Source organism: Amborella trichopoda, chromosome 10 (genome assembly GCF_054954075.1).
Source record: "Amborella trichopoda isolate Santa Cruz 75 chromosome 10, AtrichopodaSantaCruz75HAP2 v2.0, whole genome shotgun sequence".
NCBI lineage: Eukaryota > Viridiplantae > Streptophyta > Magnoliopsida > Amborellales > Amborellaceae > Amborella > Amborella trichopoda.
Window position 1 is genome coordinate 18,751,685 of NC_142345.1, and position 18,848 is coordinate 18,770,532.

The window sequence follows — 18,848 nt, forward strand, 5'->3', positions numbered from 1 at the left end:
TGGAGTGCCAACCAAGAAAATCATTTGGCTCTAGGGTAACATTTGGAAGACCAAAGAGCTCGAAAAATAGGCTGTTATATTGTTTATCTCGAATAAAATCCCAAGCCTCTTTAATCGAAAATAAACCATTAGCAAAATGCATTCATACTAAGAAATCATTTTTAAGCTGTAAAGGTATAATATAAATCTCAATCTCACCCATAAACTGACAAGAGAAGCTGAAATTGGTGGAAGAAGCGCTCAAGACTGAGGTGAACCTTCTATGTAATCAGAAACTTGCCTCCCAACCCAATCTCCCAAATCCTCATATAGACTGTCACCGATGGAATTTCACCATTGGTCGTTAACATTTCTGGATTTTATGCTCTTAGTATGCATCACATCTTGTAATCTGGTGTTATGATTAATGCAAAGCTTGTGTTGATGTTACAAAAAAACAAAAGAAAAGGTGGATTTTCACGTGGAAAGCCACGCATCCCAAACCCCTTGAAGTGTCCATGCAATAATAGCCTTGTTATCCCATCTTTTTTTTAGTGAAAATTTATTTTTGGCTTTTCTTTACTTGCTATTTCTCTGTGTCAAAGTTTTTTTCCAACGATTTTTTGTCATCTTTATGAACTTTTCGTCAGTTCGAATTTCTCTATACTCTTTTCGGCGAGTTTCCAACAAGTAATAGTTTTCATTTGTTGGCGGCCATGATTTTTTATTTTTTTTTCTTTGTTTTCCAGTGACTATTCTCTCATTCTGAGGTCTTAAATTTTTTTTTCCGGCAGCTCTTTTATTGTCCTTGTATACTTCTCTGCCTATTTATAATTGCCTATTTATAATTGCACCGTATACTTCCCAGAGGGTTTCCAAGTTATAGGAGTCATCTTCCAGTGGGTTTTACCTTTGGCCATCCTTTTCGGGCAATTGTTCTCTCATTCCAGGATCGCACTCCATTTTTTGGTGACTTCGCTTATTTTTCTGGCATTCATTTTCTCTCCATTCTATTTCAAAGAGAGAAATCTTCCCATCAATTTCTTGTCTAGCAATATTTTGTTATCTTTGTTCTATTTCAAAGAGAGAAATCTTCCCATCAATTTCTTGTCTAGCAATATTTTGTTATCTTTGTAAACTTCTTGGTCTGTTTTCAGTGTCTCCTTGCCATTTTGGTGAGTTTCAAGTACAGGTTGTAGTTCTCATTAGCCGGACATTCATTGTCTCCTTTATCCAGCTATTGTTATTTCATTTTCCAATGGGTGCGATTTGTATAGAGCCTAAGCTCTAAACAATCAAATTAAAGCCTACCTTCAAATATTATAGAGAAATGTGGTTTCAAAACTGGAAATCTTTGTGATAGCCTTAAAATATACTTGCATCTTTCTTTATAAAGTTTAAAGCTTCAAAAATAGTGTATATCGACATATCTATGAAAACATGAAAATCTTGAAAATTAACGGTCCAAAAATGCATTACAAAATACACTGTTTTCAAAACTAAACATCTATTTTTTTTCTCATGTCCATATATTATTGAGGTCAAGATGATCAATTTGAAGATATTTAAGCATAAAAACAACCTTTTCTAGTGAATTTTTTATGGGAGGGTCCAATTTGATTGTTTAAGCCTCAGCCGTCTATAAACTTTTTCCTTTTCGAATATTAGTTTATTTTCTGCTTATCAGCCTTTCAGCGTGTCAATTGCCAGCAGCTTTTACAGCCATGCATCCTTTCCTAGCGATTGTTACACTGCCCAATTCCATGTGGCTTCTCCGATTTTTTTACGGCAATCATTTTTTCCTAGAGAGAAAATAAATAAAACGCTGAGAGGTTGGTATCTCCCAATGAAGTGAGAGGCCAGAGGCAACTGCCTCCTAGTGACAGTGAGTGGCCGAAGAAGTTACGCCTCCAGGATCACCAGTTGCATTCTGACACATCACTGTTGAATTACATGGAGGGCTCATAAGACTTTTCCTTGAAATAATCATCGAAGTAAAGGAAAAGATTGCCTATTAGTTGGAGACAGACAGATAGGCCACTAAACCGGGCAAGCAATCCAACTAATAAGAAATTAGTAGGGTTGAATAGTAATAAATTGGTATAACATGATCATCTTTCCAATTAATTTATTTACACAATAAGCCCTGTCAGGTTACTTGCATCAATATCAGTGTTTGCAAAATCGAACCGGAACGGTTAATCGGACATAGGCTTCAAACGGGTTGATTCGGCCTCACCTGTCAACCAGCCGATTCAACCACTCTAACCAAACAAGTCCCGAACGATCAAAAAAGTGTTGAAAAAAAAAAAAAATACAAAAAAATCTAATAAAATATAAAAAACATATAAAAAATGATTAAAACAAAACACATTCAAATGAAGTTGAAAATTAATAAAAAAATAAAAAAAAAAAAAAAATAGATTTTAACTCATTTTATATTTTCCGTTTTAAATTTCAAAAGAAGATGAGAAAATATAAAATAAATATTAATGACCAAAACAATTTTTAATCTTTACCATAATGTAAAAAATATTTAAAAACGCATTACAAATCAAATTCTTTATTTTTGAAAATTTATATACATTTTTTTATTTTTTTTAAAAAATACCGGTTGATCACCCTAACCGCCCAAAACCAACCGGTTCCGATCTAACCGGACGGTAAGCGGTTAGATCAAGCGATTTTGCGAACAATTTTGCGAACAATGATCAATATGCAATTATTTGAATTAATCAGAAACTATTTAAATTAAACAGAAATTTTGGCAAATTCTTGAGAACCCAGTAGGTTTTCTCGATCAAATCAAAAAACCCGTAGATACATAAATTGAAATTGATATACAATGCCCCCATACAAAGTTTTTAAGGTTTTGCTTAGAGAGTTAACAATCTAACAACGTATGTTCTAATAAGATAGATTATTTCATATATTTTTGCAGGAACTTGCGGTGAAAATCATTCCTGATGGTGTCATTGATAAAAGCGCTTGGGAGTCTTGGTTTCCCCACGGGTCTGATTTTTGAAGACAACATCATCATCCCACCTGAAATATCCATGCACCCATCATGGTTATCAAATTGCAATTTCCTTTTCATCGAAGAAATTAAAGTCGATTATTCAGAATGTGAATGTGTGAATTAATGAATGCGTACCTCCTTTTGACACTGAAGGAAGTCGAATTGAGTAGTGGGTTGCCCCTAATAAGTTCTGCCTCTTTGGCTTTTAGCTCCTCCTCTTGCTTTTGCCGCTCCTGCAACACCAAAAAATCATGCAACTCATTCTCAATTGCACTCCAATGTCACTGCAAAAATTTCATAAGCAGACACCAACTTCAGAATGAAGGAACATTAGTACCAATAAATCTGAATTAACTCAGGAAGGACCAATTACAATTACATGCAGTGAAACAGTAACCGGGTCTATCAGGCGGAAAAAAAAAAAAAAAAGCTGCGAAGTAGTTCTATTTACCATACTCAACATGAACACAATTTATGCAGTAGTTAAAACTTAATACACCTCAGTATGAATTCAATTTATATAGCTGTATCCATTTTAAACTTAATACACCCAGTATGAACTCAATTTATATAGCTGTGTCCATTTACATTTTGATAGTAATGGTTTTCCAATTTTATTCAATTAATACTTTGCTGTTTTATTAAAGATATTATCATGGACCATCGATATTCTTTCAAATGTTCGTTTAAAAAATCAAAGGTACAAGGATGGTTGACATATTCAGATATTATTTAGAATTGTCTGATGGAAGACTATCCAAGATCAAGCACATTGTGAACAAAAGAATTTAAGTGCTGTAATTGGCAATGTTAGAATAAATTGCAACAAAATTCTACAATTGAATAAGCACCCTTAGAAGCCACAACCCACCATGCTCCTGCTCTAAACCCTTGGTTCCCCAGTTCAAACAAGGGAGGATGTGTTAATTGACCTGTGCCTGTTGGTCATTCATGCACACAAACAAATGCAAGCATGCACGTGCACACGCACACGCACGCATGCACATGCACACGCACATGCACGCTCACATACACAGTTCAGTAATTCTTATTCAGAATATGCACACAAACAAAGCTTGTTTATTCTTATGCAGCGCATGTATACTATTCCCAATAAACAGAAAAGATGTACTGTACACAAATTGACATACGACAAGAGTATATATAAACAATACAAATAAAAGAGAAAACAATACAAATAAAAGAGAAGGATGCAGTACAGTAAGGTACTAATATATTACATTACATGATAATCCAGAGTATTTCACATTATATCAGTATACCAGGTGACCAAAAAAATATCAAAAAATAGACGCAGATAATGTTGAAAGCACTAAGATATGACATTCCATGTGTAATGTGCCAACAGGGTCATCCACCTAAAGTGAACAACATAGTTCCTAGTATAAGAGCCATAGATACCATTCATACCATTTTGACTGTTTGAAAAGTCGCCTAGTCGAACCGGACTCGCCCGGTTTGACACGGGAATCGGCACCTCCGTGCCGATTCTATCACAATATGCAAAATCACCCGTGTCTAGAGAGAACCGGCCGGTTTGTAGCGATAACTCGGCGAGTAGCTATAATGATACGGGCGATTTCAAAAGTTGGGGGTAAAGGCTGAAATTTTTTTAAAATTCAAGAGCATATTTGTCTCCACACGTTAGGCGTGCGCGGGTCTCAATCTTGCTAAGCAGCCTGCTAAGCAACCAACGTGATTATAAATGGCCCACCAAAAGGATTTATACAATGCAGACTTAGATTACATCTTCGATGTGGGATAATTCCCACATGCACGCAAAATGATTATCATGTTTATACGGCAATTAAAAGCACACTATTATTAAGTGGTGTAGTTGGTTATGATTCTCAAAATCTTCTTGGACATCTCATCTTCGAGCCCCTTGGGCACCATCCAACTCTTGTTTTGTCCTCTACAAGGAAGAAAATAAAGTAAAAGGAAAAAAATAAAAAATAAAAAGTTTTTCAAAAAAAAAAAACTCCTTTTTGTCCTCTACAAGGAAGAAAATAAAATAAAAAGAAAAAAACAAAAAACAAAAGGTTTTTCAAAAAAAAAAAGTGTAAAAGGAAGAAAATAAATTAAAAGGAAAAAATAAATAAATAAAATGTTTTTCAAAAAGAAAATGTAATGCAATATTTTTTTATTTTCTTGTCAAAAAAACAAAAGGTACTATAACAAGTACTAAAAGGTAATATAACAAGTATTTCTTGTCAAAAAATAAAATAAAAAGTATAAAAAAATAAAAGGTACCTTGGTAGATCATTTTCTTATTTTTGTTATCAAAAAAAATGAAAAGTAATACAACAAGAAAAAAAAATGTAGCACAACATCTTATTTTTTTGGATTTGTTATTATTTGTATAATAAAATAATTATAAAATATAAACCAACAATTTCAATTTCAATAGATAATATTATAGTTAATTAGGTTGTAATAATTTGGGGTTTTTTTAGCTGATTAGAGTTTTCCACCAATTCGATTTTAGTGGCCATTTTTTCATCGATTTAATTCACTCTTTATTAAGTCCATGTATGATTATATACTTTATCCATGATAATTCTATGATTTTTCTTTTGTATGACGTAAATTTAATGGTTAACATAAGTTCATATAAGGAAATAACATCTCAGTATTCGCAAATTGATGAAAAAAATGATAGTTAATAATGCAGTACCCCTATTTTTTACTGGATTCCTAAAAAACAACATTTATAATGAAATTTAATAATTTTTTTGGACTTTTTTTAAAGCTTAATCCGATCGATTTGGCCTATTCCCGATCCGAATCGCCGATTCACCGGTCCGGATGGGTTTTTGGAGTGCCCGATCCGGAGCACCGATCCGTTTTTTAAACCACTGATTTTGACACAGTATGAGTGACACTGAAATCTATGATCATGCACATACTCATAAATATGTACCTAGAAAGCGAGGGGAAGCCATAGGTGTGGTACCACATGCCAGGATTGTATATGTACCACAACACTCCCTGTGTTGCATTGTTAACCATAAACACCGCAGAACTTGCAAATGCGTGCACATCCAGTGTACAGGGAGTGATGTAAATGTGTTATCTCTTATGTACGTATTATAAATGTAAATAATGGAATTATGCAGGCTCCATATCAGTAGAAGAAAGCACGCCCAAGGAAGACTTGGACATGGAAACAAGTCAAATGAAGGTAGCCCAACGGCAATCACATATATGACACAATCACACAATGACAAAGGTAGGCAATAGAATCAAGGTTTCAAAAAACGTTAGGCGGCCCCTAGGCAGCCTGCCTGGCGCCCAGCGCCTAGGCAGGCGCCCTGCGGTGCAAATTCTTAGTTTTTTTTTTTTATATATTTGCTATCCAAATGCACATATATGCATATATTTGTGTCAAAATTTGTAATTTATTCCAAATTTTGAACCATACAAAACATTTAAAAGTCTAATAGGCTACTGTAAGGTCTCCAACGCTCATATTCTCCATATTCCATATCCATAAAGTAAACCATAATAACATCCAAGTCTCTAACTTTCTAAGTCATCAACAAACTGACTTCCAAAACTATAAAAAACCAGTAAACCACACAACGAAAATAATTTCAATCAGAAATACAAATTTTTTCAACCCACAATAAGTACTTTTGATTCTCAGCAATTGTTTTAGATTCTCATAAATAAGTTTAAGATTGAGGGTTTCTTGTTTTTTTTTAGTTTGGGGTCGAAAAATAAACCCCTAAACTTCTTTTATACAAACTTGAGGGTCAAAATGACCCCCTTTGTCCTTTTGGGCAAAGTTAAAAAAAAAACAAATTCGTAAACTGTGCTGGGCGCCCACCCAGGTACAGCCGCCTGTGTTGGGGCGCCCAGGTCAAGGCATGCGGAAAATGTTTTTTGGGCGCCTAGGCATCGGGCGGTCCGTTTTTTTAAACATTGAATAGAATATGCATAACCTAGAGAGCTCAGAACTTGAATTGTGAATTAAATAATGCATCAGACTACCTCAATCATCATGATCAAACATCATCAGCAACTGGGTGCAACCAAAAGAATTAAAAAAGGCGAAATTTTGTAGAATTACCATCACACACAAAGAAAATATAAATCTAATTGATCAAAAGATTAACAAAATATACCTTCCGTAATTTCTCTTCAGCTCTTTCTTTCTTTATTTGTTCAAGTTCTGCCAACAAAGCCTCAGTATCATCCTCATCATCATCCTCATCATCACTAATAGATGTCATAAAATTGAGTAGTTCAGCAAAACAATAAAAACTTGCAAGATAAAATACCAAGTGTGCACACATGCAGGCATATGGCACTACTGCAAAGCAATGAAAACATGACAAATATTGGAACCTCAAATATGATGAAAATAAATAAACATTTAAATGTTTTCTGCTTTCCCTAATTAAACAGAGGGTTATCTAAAGTAAGACAATAATCCATAAATGTCCCTAGACCAAAAATGTAACAAGAGTTAGATTAGTCCCTAACCCAGTCATATTATTCTACAAGACATGCAATGTATATATCATCATCATCATCATAGCCATTTCCCAATTATTTGGAGTCGGCCACATTAATCCGGGTCCGTCAGTCAGCTCTATTAAATGTCACGCCCTCAGTGAGCCCACAAGTCCACATATATTTACGGACTACTTCCAACCACGTCCTTTTGGACCTGCCCCTTGCCCTTTTCAATCTTCCCACTTGAACTAACTTGCACCTCCTAAGAGGTGTTATACTAGGTCGGCGCCACACATGGCCAGCCCACTGAAGTCTACTCTCTCTCATCTTATCGCCGATTGGTGCCATACGTAAATTTTTTCAAATGAATTCATTTCGACTTTTATCCCTTCTTGTCTTGCCATTCATTCATCTCAACATCCTCATCTCCACCACACTCACTCTATGGGTATATTGTTTTGTCTGCACAACATTCTGCCCCATAGAACAAAGCTGGTCTCACAGCTTTCCTATAGAACTTGCCGGGCGATCACATAAAATTCCAGCTGCACATCTCTAATTTTGTGTGCAACATCTTCCTCAACTCTCTATTTTCCAGCATTATTAACGCAAGATATCGAAAGTGCGGTCTTTTTTGTACCTCTTGGCCATCAATGTGTATATATATAGGGATTGTATATTACAACACCATTTATCTCTATTACAAATTCGGTCACAATTACTCGTAGCCATTAGATGTCAAATTGGCTGGCTTGGGTGTGTCACAAAGTTTGAAAAAATATTTTTGAATTTTAAATGTAGTCAATGACACTCTTACAACCACCAAATTTAAAATCTAACGGACGAGTGATTGAGACTTGTACTAGATTGTAAATGGTCTCTTCGTATTTGATATATATATATATATATATATATATATATATATATATATATATATATAAGATTCATAATAGTATCACTAACAACAATGGCTTGTACTTTCAATGCATTATTATCATTATAATTTTCCTAAATATATTATAACATTCAGGAGACAGTAAGAACAACTATGAATATTAATGAAGTGAAACATCAATACTCTTTTGATAGACTAGCAGGTGTTTGTATGGGAACCCCGCCCGCTTATCAATCTCAAAGAGTGTACATTAGGCCCAAGACACTAGACTCCGGTTTATAGTCCAGATGCAAGTGTGAGCACAACAGTCCCGACATGATGGGTTCTCTCTTCTCTTTTTCGACCAGTGTTTCAAAAAGTGCTAGGCAGCACCTAGGCGGTCGGGGGGGTCCAAGCCGCCCAGTGCTTAGGCCGCTCAAAACCTGAGCGGCCTAGTAGAAATTTTTTTTGGGTTTTTTCTCTCTAAAATAGCCTCTAATGGGTTTTAGATTTCAAGTGAACCTAAAACCCACAATTTTTCCCCTTTAGTATTACAAAAATGACCCAAAAATACCCTCAAGGAGCTGCATTTCCGCCCGTAGGCGGGTTCAGGCAGGCGCCTAGGTGGGTTCCCGGGCGCCTAGGAAGGCGCCTAGGGATATCCGCCTAGGTTGGCCGGCCTGGGCGCCTAGGCGTTGGGCGGTCTGCTTTTTAAAACTATGTTTTCGACATCTCTTTATACTTGTATATTTTGCACTAAGTCCCAAAAAGGCCGGCTGCCTCCTTGATGGTGACCTCAACAGCTATTTCTTCTTCTTTCCCGCCCTCTTAATCTCTCCTCCCTCTTTTTATTTCCTACCTTAAAACCCTCCAAGCTATTATTTTCTCCTCCTCTATTCCCATCTTTCTTACCCTGCCCCCTCCCCCGCCCCAACCCCCCTCTTCTTTTTCTCTCCCCCTCTTTCTTTCCTCTTCTCCTTTTGAGCGTTCTTACTCATACAAAATATAAACTCCATGGTTTATAGTCCCAATACGAGTGTGAGCACAAGAGCTCTCGACATGATGCCTTCTCTCTTCACTTTGTCAACATCTCTTTCTACTTGTATATTTTGTAGAGAGTAACCAAAAAGGGCGGCTGCCTCCTCGATGGTGACCTCAGCCGCTCTTTCTTCTTCTTTCCTGCCCTCTTAATCTCTCCTCCCTCGTTTTTTGTCCTACCTTAAAACCTTCCGAGCTATTACTTATCTTCTCCTCTTCTTTTCCCATCTTTCTTACCCTCTTTCCCCCATCCCCCTTTCTTTTTCTCTCCCCCTCTTTCTTTCCTCCTGTTCTCCTTTTGATCCTTCTTACTCATACAAAATATTATTTGTACAAGAGCACTTGGTTTTGTGGGCTGCCTTTGTGATGCAGGGAGAAAATTAACAAACCAGGAAATAACAATAAAAATAAATAGATGAGAAATTATACCCTCTCTCAAGGTTTGCAAGGGAGTCCACCGCAAAGATCTCTTCACAAGATCAAAGGGAACTCTTTCTTTACTCAATTCACATCTCTTTTTTTTACAAAGAAGGGACCCCTTCCCTTTAATAATAATAAAAAATCAAATAAAATAGAAAACTAATTCTATCTCTCCTCAACCTTTTTTCCCTCTCTCCTTCTCTCTCTTTGTTTCAAATCCCATACATATCTTCTTAAGAAAATCTCCAACTAAATACTTTACAACTAGGATTCCCTTAATCTACAATCTTTAACAAAATATATCCTAACTATAACTCCCATAAAAGAACTTGCTATTTTGCCCCTTAAATCTCTTTAAGGAAACACAAAAGTAACTCTACACATAAAATCTAAAAGTAGCAAAAAAAAAAAAAAAGCATTGCATACAATGAGACATTTATCTTTGGTACAAGGTCACAATTACTTATAACCACCTGATGTAAAATCTGATAGCTTGGGTGTATCACAAAGTTCGAGAAAGTTTCTTTTGAACTTTGAGCTTGGTTAATGGAATAAATGCAGCCACCCAATTTCACATCAAATAGTCAAGATTAATTGTGATCACCTTGTATCAAAGACAAATGGTCTCATTGTTGGTACAAGGTAAATGGTCTCATTGTATCCTTTTCCATAATAAAAAAAAAAAAACCACCGCATCACTTTGTCTCACTTCTCATGAGAAACCTTTTTGTACTCCATCCAATTTAGAAATATATTGTCACTATCTTCCAAAAAAAATCATGATTAAAAATAAAAAGTATATAATTTGAGAACTTAGTTTTTACTTATACATGCAAAGAAAACTTATTTATTTAGAGACCAGAATATGAGAGTAAAATTATTCCACGTCCCTAAAATTAAATTGTTAATTATTTAAATAGTAAAATTCATAATTCATAAAAATTTAAAACCTATGACACCATCATATTTCTTTTACTTTTATTTGAAAATCAAAAATAAAAAGTTAGAACATAGATTTTTTTTTTTTTTTTTAATTGAGTTTGTAACTTAATCTAATTCATCAGAATACCATAAGGAGAGATTCCTACTTTGAGGGCTACACAATATATCTGAAATCTCCATTCCACTCTTGACTAGGATTCTCAAATAACAACTAGTATTTATATCAACTCTCTCTCTCCTTACTGCATGATTATGAAATTGACATACATCCTAAGAAATTTAGTATTTGTAGAATTGATCGAACAAGCCCAAGCTGTGTCCAAGCTGCAGTTGGGTTGTGTAATGACTGAGCTAGTGGGCTCACTTGGCTTGCCTCATCGAGCAAGACATTTGTTCAAGCGTGATCAGAGCCAAGCCAGCTTGTGAACTAGCTTGCTTGGCTTGTGGAAAGCCCTACTACATAAAAAGGCATCTAAGCATGCTCACCAAATGTGTACATAATCAATATGATGGATATTTCCTGTCTGGCAAATAATTCCACACTAGAATCATTGTAGATCCACACCAAATTAACAGTACTGTAACACAAATATGTGCATATAATATTAAGTGGGAAGAAGCGTACTCTTCATCTTCACTTTTAGCATCTACATCAGAATCGTCAGCATCTACATTACGTGGAACAAGCCTATCCTCAGCATCTCTTCTCCCTGTATTTGAAATGGTGATAAACAAATGGTGTAAGATAGCAGTTATCTTGACAATGAACCACCAATAAGTAATTGAGAGTGGGCTCTGGGTTAGAGCAGTGAATTAGGAATGTAGTGTCAGGAGTTCCAATTCCACTGCAAACTACTCAGGTGAAAAAAAATAACCTCACCTTCCAATAGTAGGTGGCCTCCACTTCCTCCTTTTCTGCGATCTCTATCTTCTGCAATTAAGCCCATATATTTTTAAGCTAAGCTCCAAACAGAAAAAAAAAGCACAAAATGGCATAGAAATCTCATATATGAGATCGAGATGCCATAGCTGAATAGGATTTATTTTACACAATAGGATTTTTAGCAAACAAGACAGAACTACCAAAGCCACTATATATTTCAAACTCAAAAAGAAGAAATGATTAGGCAAAACATTGTGAGGATGCTTAAAAAGTGTCATTACCAGCATAAGCCTTATCTTTAGAAGCAAAATACCTCCTCTCACGGTCGTCCAACTCCTCCCTAAGGTTCCTCTTTTGCAGTTCCTCTTGCGTATCCTGTCCATCTTTTCTGTAATCAAAGACCGATTATTAAAAATGACAGAGAATCTATCTGAATTTTTAATACATATAAATATAACCTTGTAAATATCCAGAGAAGACACCATTAAGCACAGCAGATAATTCAAATGATAGCTTCAACCTTTTAGGCACTATACAGTAGTCATAATCCTGAACCAAAAGAGTATTCATATAATCTAGTTATCAATATGGTAGTTTTTCATATAACACTTCAGAATATGACACCCCCATTCCACATTTTGTTTAAATGAACTCTGTATCCTACTCCCCAAAGGCAGGGCAGAATAAGAGTAGCACACCCAGCGGGAGTAGCACAGCAGCAAACCACTCATGAGTCAGCCAGTAAGTTATTTTGCCATCACAAAGATAGCCTTGGGAAATACTCAGAAACAGAAAGAATGAATGTCTGAGCAGAAAGAATGTCTGAGCTAACGAGCCAAGGAGGTCAAAATTATTACATTTGTCAACAGGAGGTTCTTTTTTTGTTTTTTTTTTCTTTTATTTTTATTTTCTTTTTTAGGGCCTGTTTGGGTACTTAGAAATCTATTACGTGACAACAAATTAGAAGGAAATATGGGCACAAAGAAATGGAAATAGATTACGCCAGATTTCTCCAAAATCAGGAAATCCATTATGCGCGGTAATTTTAAGAAATCTTTCACGTTCGTTACCCTATCCCTATCCCTGATTAAAAAATTTCGAAAATCTTTCACGTTCGTTTTGTCTACCCTATCCCTGATTAAAAATTTTCGGAAATCTTTCACGTTCGTTTTTGTCTACCCTATCCCTGATTAAAAAAATCATCTCTGGTATGCCCTCTCTTCATAGTCTACCCTATCCCTGATTAAAAAAATCATCTCTTGTAAGCTCTCTCTTCGTAATAACTAGAATACGTGATCCCTCCCTTTTTAAGCTCCTCCCCTTATTATCTGAAGGCATTAATTATCATATAAAAACAACAATAATAAAAATAAAAATCAGTAATCAATAATAAATTACACAACACAATCATAATAAAAAATTTCACACAACATAATTCTCATAAGAGATTACTAAAATCTCAATTGAAATGACATACCTCTTTAGTCTCCTCCAATACCTCAAAATTGTATACTGCAATTACCAAACCTTCTAGTTTACTTATCAAACTTCTTCCCATTTTTTAACTTGTACCATAGAGATTTTGAATTTAGTATCATAAATTTATTATTTATTTGAAATTATATAGAGAAACATTTGAAAGACTTCTATAAAAAAATAAATAAAAATAAGGCTTATCATAATAAAATCATGTTATTCCAATCATATTGTTCCAATGACTTATCATGTTGAAACCAATGTCATGTTAGAAGACATGTGATTCCATGTGACAAAAAAGAAAGAAATGATAGTTTATAGGCGTAAAATGTTGGTAATGCATTTCCTATATTTCTTCCAAACATAGCCAAACAATAACAATGTATTTCCCAGGTTGCATCTAAATACTACCTAAACAGTAACAATCCATTTACAGGTAATGTATTACACAATAATGTATTACGCCAGTAATATATTTCACGAACAATATATTTCCGGATATCCAAACGGCCTCTTAGAGAACATTTGACTAGATTAAGTAACGTATAAGTAATACATACTATAAGGAACGGCCACCCATAGGTCAGAAGATCCATACAAAAGGAACAAAATGGGCACTAACAGGCCACTATATCTCACATCCAAAAAATTGCGGCCAGAAAATAGGCTCCTGTACAAAAATGAGACATTAGAGCAAGTGGAGGTATGGAGGTGTTGGCAGAGATGGAGGAAAGAAGATGCCAAAAGATGGGAAGATGAACAATGTTTGTCAACTAAGAGTCTGATCTCCATGATTGATATATCGATTCAAAACCACAAGCCCTCACTACTTAGTTGACTTGGGGTCTCATTTCCAGAAAACAAAATAAAATCCAAGTTTGTTTCCTCATCTATACCCTTTGAAAACAATTAACTTGTGTGACCATATGCTGAAATAGTTCCCAAGGACCAAATTTGTGGAATTGGTATTTTGTTTTTTTTTAAAAAAGATTGGTTTGCACATTTATTAGATTATATAGAACATCTTCTCCAAATTCAGGAAAATGGCATTCTAGCATTGAAGTCTTGAATACAGACCAATGAAAAATGGCATATGAATAAAACCATAGCCAAAATAAATGCCAAAAGGCAAATAGACATCCCAGCAAAGAAAAAGAACAAGCTACCTACCAATGCAAAACGGCATATGAACAAAATCTAAGTCATATACTGCAAAAGCACAAAAACGAGAGATGAAAAGCAGAGAAACAAGAAAAGAGGATGCGATCTAGAACCATCATGGTACAACTGATCTATGAAGGGGATGAAAAGAAGGCATAAGGAACATAGGTGGAAAGGACAAAAAGAAATATTATGAGGGATGTAGAGATAGAGGACACCGGATGTTTGTGGGTATGTTACAAAGAGGAGCTCCCCAGCCATCTTAAGGGGCTGGAAGGAAAGAAATGATGGGATGCTTAAAGTCACCCATGTCAGAGCTAGCAACTCAGTCCAACAATGAAGGTGACCAACCTAGGAGAAAAATTAAGGGTGGAATAAATCACCAGATGGCTACCTCAAGCACAGCCTTTGTTTTGAAGCTCTTGAGGGAATTCAAAGATATTTTTTGCTGATGGTTTGATACGAACAACATCATTAGGGCTCTTAAACCTTCACAAAGATGATCAACATCAGAAATCTTCTGAAAGCAGCAACAACAGCTTTGTTAACAATCTTTCAATTTGTCCCAAAACCTCGTGATTGGGGAAGGTCAATTCATAAAATGTCACCAAATGGAAGTGCAGAAAGACAAAATACTCTGGAAGATGAGTTAATATAATAAGAGCATCATCTCCTACACCTGCATTCTTAAAAAAGCTAATGGGGACGCGAATTGCCTTGGCTGGAAGGGAGTTACCTACCTTACGGGGGTGTTGAGGTGGGAAGGATGACATTACTAGCGCTTGACATCTTTATTAGCATACCTATTCTACCTATAGTACTTCTTTCACTGTCTAATTACTCGTCTTTTTTTTTAAGATATACCTCCTGGCTGTCCTGGGAAACTTGATTTCATTGGCCCTCTTAGTTTTTACTTGTCAAAGAAACTCTAATGCTCCTTTCAGTAATTTGAAGTTGTTATGTGATATGTAGGAAGTCAAGATGCATAATTGATAACAGATGATAGAACTAGATGTTTATTATAGAAGCAACATTTCTCTAAAGATCGGATTATAACCAAGTCTAAAAGAATCCAAGGTTGAAAAACATCACCAAGAAATTGGTATTACAAACATTAATGAACCAACTTAAAGAAGCATTTCAGATGGTTTTATGCAATTAGTGCACTTAAAGGTAATGTATTTCAAGCTCCTCTAGTTTGTAAGAGTTATAACAACTAAAACAATTAGCACATAGCATGAGCAAAATTAATATGGCTCAACCACTGTGACACCCAACCCAAGGCATTATTTGGTGTTTGATAAATTACCAAGAAAATTCAAAAGCTTTCAATCAAATGCAACACAGGTGCAGTACCCCTGAGGCAATACATGTAGATAAACCACAACATGTGACGAGATCTCAACTGGAAGCATGGCGATGCACACGTTTTTTTATCAATAGAAATATATGAATTTCTAAAATAGAATTTCAAAACACAAAAAAATCATAAACACATCTTAAACCATGTTAAATATTCATAAATTACTAATAATAGTCATATCTCAAAAGAAAGCATAAAAGAGAAAAGTTATCCAAATAAAATGTCTACCTGGGCTTCAGGGTTGTGTGCGAAGCAAGGTCCCTAGATGAGTACTTCTGAGAAGGTCCAAAAATGCGAGTACCACCTTGCTCATGGCCACCTTTTGCAGGTGCCCATGTAGGTCGAGCAGCTGTCGTCATGTCTCGTTTGCTAGGACTTCGTACTACAGTTATTAGGAGACAATATATACATTAGCTTATCAGAATACATACATAAAATTTACAGGCTGGGAAAAAAGATTAAATGATAACCTTTCTCATTAGTGAGAGGAAGACAGAAGCCAAAGTGGAAGATATATTTTGTAGAAATTAAAGAGGAACTCAAGGATAAGGATATTGAACTAAATATCAATATTGGTGCAAGAATAAAGCAATGGAATAGAGAAAGAGAACAAAAGTACCATCATAAGCATATGATTTGGGTATAGTTTAATTTTGTAAGAAGATGATGGAAAAATGCTGCCAGTGCCATAAATTTCATGCAGTTGCTTATAGCTAATTCTGACTAGAGAAGGCCACATATGGAATAGAAGTCCATATATCAAAAACAAGAATAAACTCCAAAGAGAAAAACCATCCATGCTAAAAATCCAACATAAACATGGAAAGTTAAAAAAAAATACATATATATATATATATATATATATATATATACACTCTTTTCAACTTATGATACTGAAGCATGAACCAATTCTTTAGAGGAAAGAAAAAGAAAAGAAATCACAAAATGGAAAAAGATCATGAAGTGAAATTGTGACTGTGTCGTCCCAAGTCAAATTGGAACCAGATATACCCAAATTGCTGCAAATAGAAAGAATAGAAGCAGCAGTAGCAGCAGCAGCTGATGAGTTAGGGTTTTCTATTATTTTTGTAATTGTCACATAAAATGCGGCACAGCAGATGAGACTATTACAGTTCCCCCACAATAATTTAACCATTATATGGGAGAAAAACCCTAGCACCATAACTGAGAACCCTGTTGTAGGACACTTAAATCAACACAGACACCAGAAAAAGAAACAAAGCAGCAACGAGAACACTAGGAGGCCCAAAAAATCGACAAAATTTGAAACAAAATAAGAACGCTGCGAGGTAGCTACCAGGTTTCGTTCTCCCCCTCCCTCCTCCACCTTATTACTCTATTTTTTGTCTTCGACTTCAATAAATACGAGAAAATATGTAGAGAAAGGGACAGCGATTCTGAACATCAGAAGGGAAATTATAGATTATATCCCTGGAATTTTCAAAAAAAATTAAGCGCACATTTTTCTCCACGATTTTATGAGAAAAATGACTTCGATGGACCTACTCATAGCCTTTACAGACCTATTACATCTGTGTGGGCCCAAAAACTTGGGGTGCTTTACAACCATATTAGGTCCGTGAGGATTTTATGGACCTATTAGGTCCGTTAAAGGCCCTGAGCCTTAGGATGCACTTGCATGGGACCGTTACAGCCTATTAGGTCTGTAAGGACCTCACATATCGAGTCACATTTCGGATCTTCATAAAATGACTTTGTCACTTCATAACTTGAAGATCTGAACTGGTGGCATTTAGAGAATGAAAAAAATGGTAAAAAGGAACATGCACCTAAAATAGAAAAAACGGCAGTTTTCTTTAATAGAACTAATTTTGGATATATTAGATTAGTTACTTAGCACAATAAATTAACGTTGCCAAAATAACTAATAGAGTCAAGATAGATTTTATTAAAGATAATTGTGACTATGGTCATGTACTAACCTTATTTGAATACTGTATCAAACCCACATTGCAAAATCTCTCAACTTGCTCCCTCTCAGTAAAATATTATATTTTCTTTGATAAACACTTCCATCCCTTAAAATCCCCGTTTTCTCTGCTTTTTACAAAATCTATTTTTTCTCTCTAGTATAATCTTCTCTCGAGTAAACACCTCTCTTTCTCACACACATACACTCGGTATATGAATGCTCCTCTCCTCAAGTATAACCAGAATCTCTCTTTATCTCTAAAAGCTATTTGCACTCTACAGGAAACTCTGAACTACATGTGATTCCAATCAACATGTTTCTTCTTTAGGAACTAAAAAAGGAAGGTAAATGAAATAAAAATATTCAAAAAAATCAAATTTCATTGCTCATGCAAGCTTTAAAGATGCCAGTCGAATACAAATATTAGAGAAATAGTATTATTATTATATAGGGTTACCATAAATTTCCTCTTTAACTTTTTTTAAACTCCAAGTATCCATTCCTTTAAAAAACCACCACCTCATACGAGCTTTCTCTTAGAAAGCACCTATTTCCACACCATGAGAAATATACATGAAGAAATACACTCAGGGCCACAATAAATATGTAGCAATGATATTGATGCAAGGAGAAATAATTAAAATAAAAATAATAATAAAGGTTGAGAGAATATACCCTCTCTCTGGGTCTGCAAGGAGAATTCACTCCAAAAGATCTTTTCACAATATAAACGTTTTACTTAATCACCAATTCTCTGTTGTTTAAAATGAAGGAGTATCCCCCCTTTAAATACACTTAGAAGAAAGAAAAAATAAATAAATAGAAAAAACCCAAAAAAATAAACTCTCTCTAAAACTCATATTCATCTCTACCTCCATATATTCTCTCACGTTAAGCCTCCATATCTCTTCCTTATCTCCCTATTTTCTCTCATGTGAATCTCTATCCTTCCCAAATCTTTCCTAAAAGATTAGTTCCTAATCTATTCCACAAAAGCCTCCTAAAAAGAACAACTCACACCAAACTTAAGATTTATCTTTTTAAAACTAACCAACCCAATTGCTACCCAATCATCAAAATAACTCACGCACCAAATCCTCCCACTTAACAACTCACGCACTAAAATCCTTCCTCCTCCCACTTAAATACTCACGCACAAAAATCCCCCTCCTCCCACTTAACTTATCCTAACGCACTTCCTATTCCTAAGAAAAATGAACAAAAATAATAATAATACTAAAATTTTGAATTTTC

General features: G+C 35.1%; 1 pseudogene across 1 annotated transcript in view; it reads right to left on the minus strand.

Annotated features, from left to right (window-relative positions):
- Window positions 1-2,770: 2,770 nt before the first annotated feature.
- The window catches only part of LOC105421922 (uncharacterized), a 31,094-nt pseudogene continuing 15,016 nt past the window's right edge, over window positions 2,771-18,848 (minus strand). The window contains exons 2-8 of the transcript XR_016043004.1: window positions 15,869-16,022; window positions 11,922-12,028; window positions 11,638-11,688; window positions 11,383-11,467; window positions 7,150-7,243; window positions 3,134-3,231; window positions 2,771-3,024 (exon numbers count right to left, since the gene is read on the minus strand). The product of XR_016043004.1 is annotated as an uncharacterized LOC105421922 (transcript). The remainder of the gene's footprint in view (window positions 3,025-3,133; window positions 3,232-7,149; window positions 7,244-11,382; window positions 11,468-11,637; window positions 11,689-11,921; window positions 12,029-15,868; window positions 16,023-18,848) is intronic.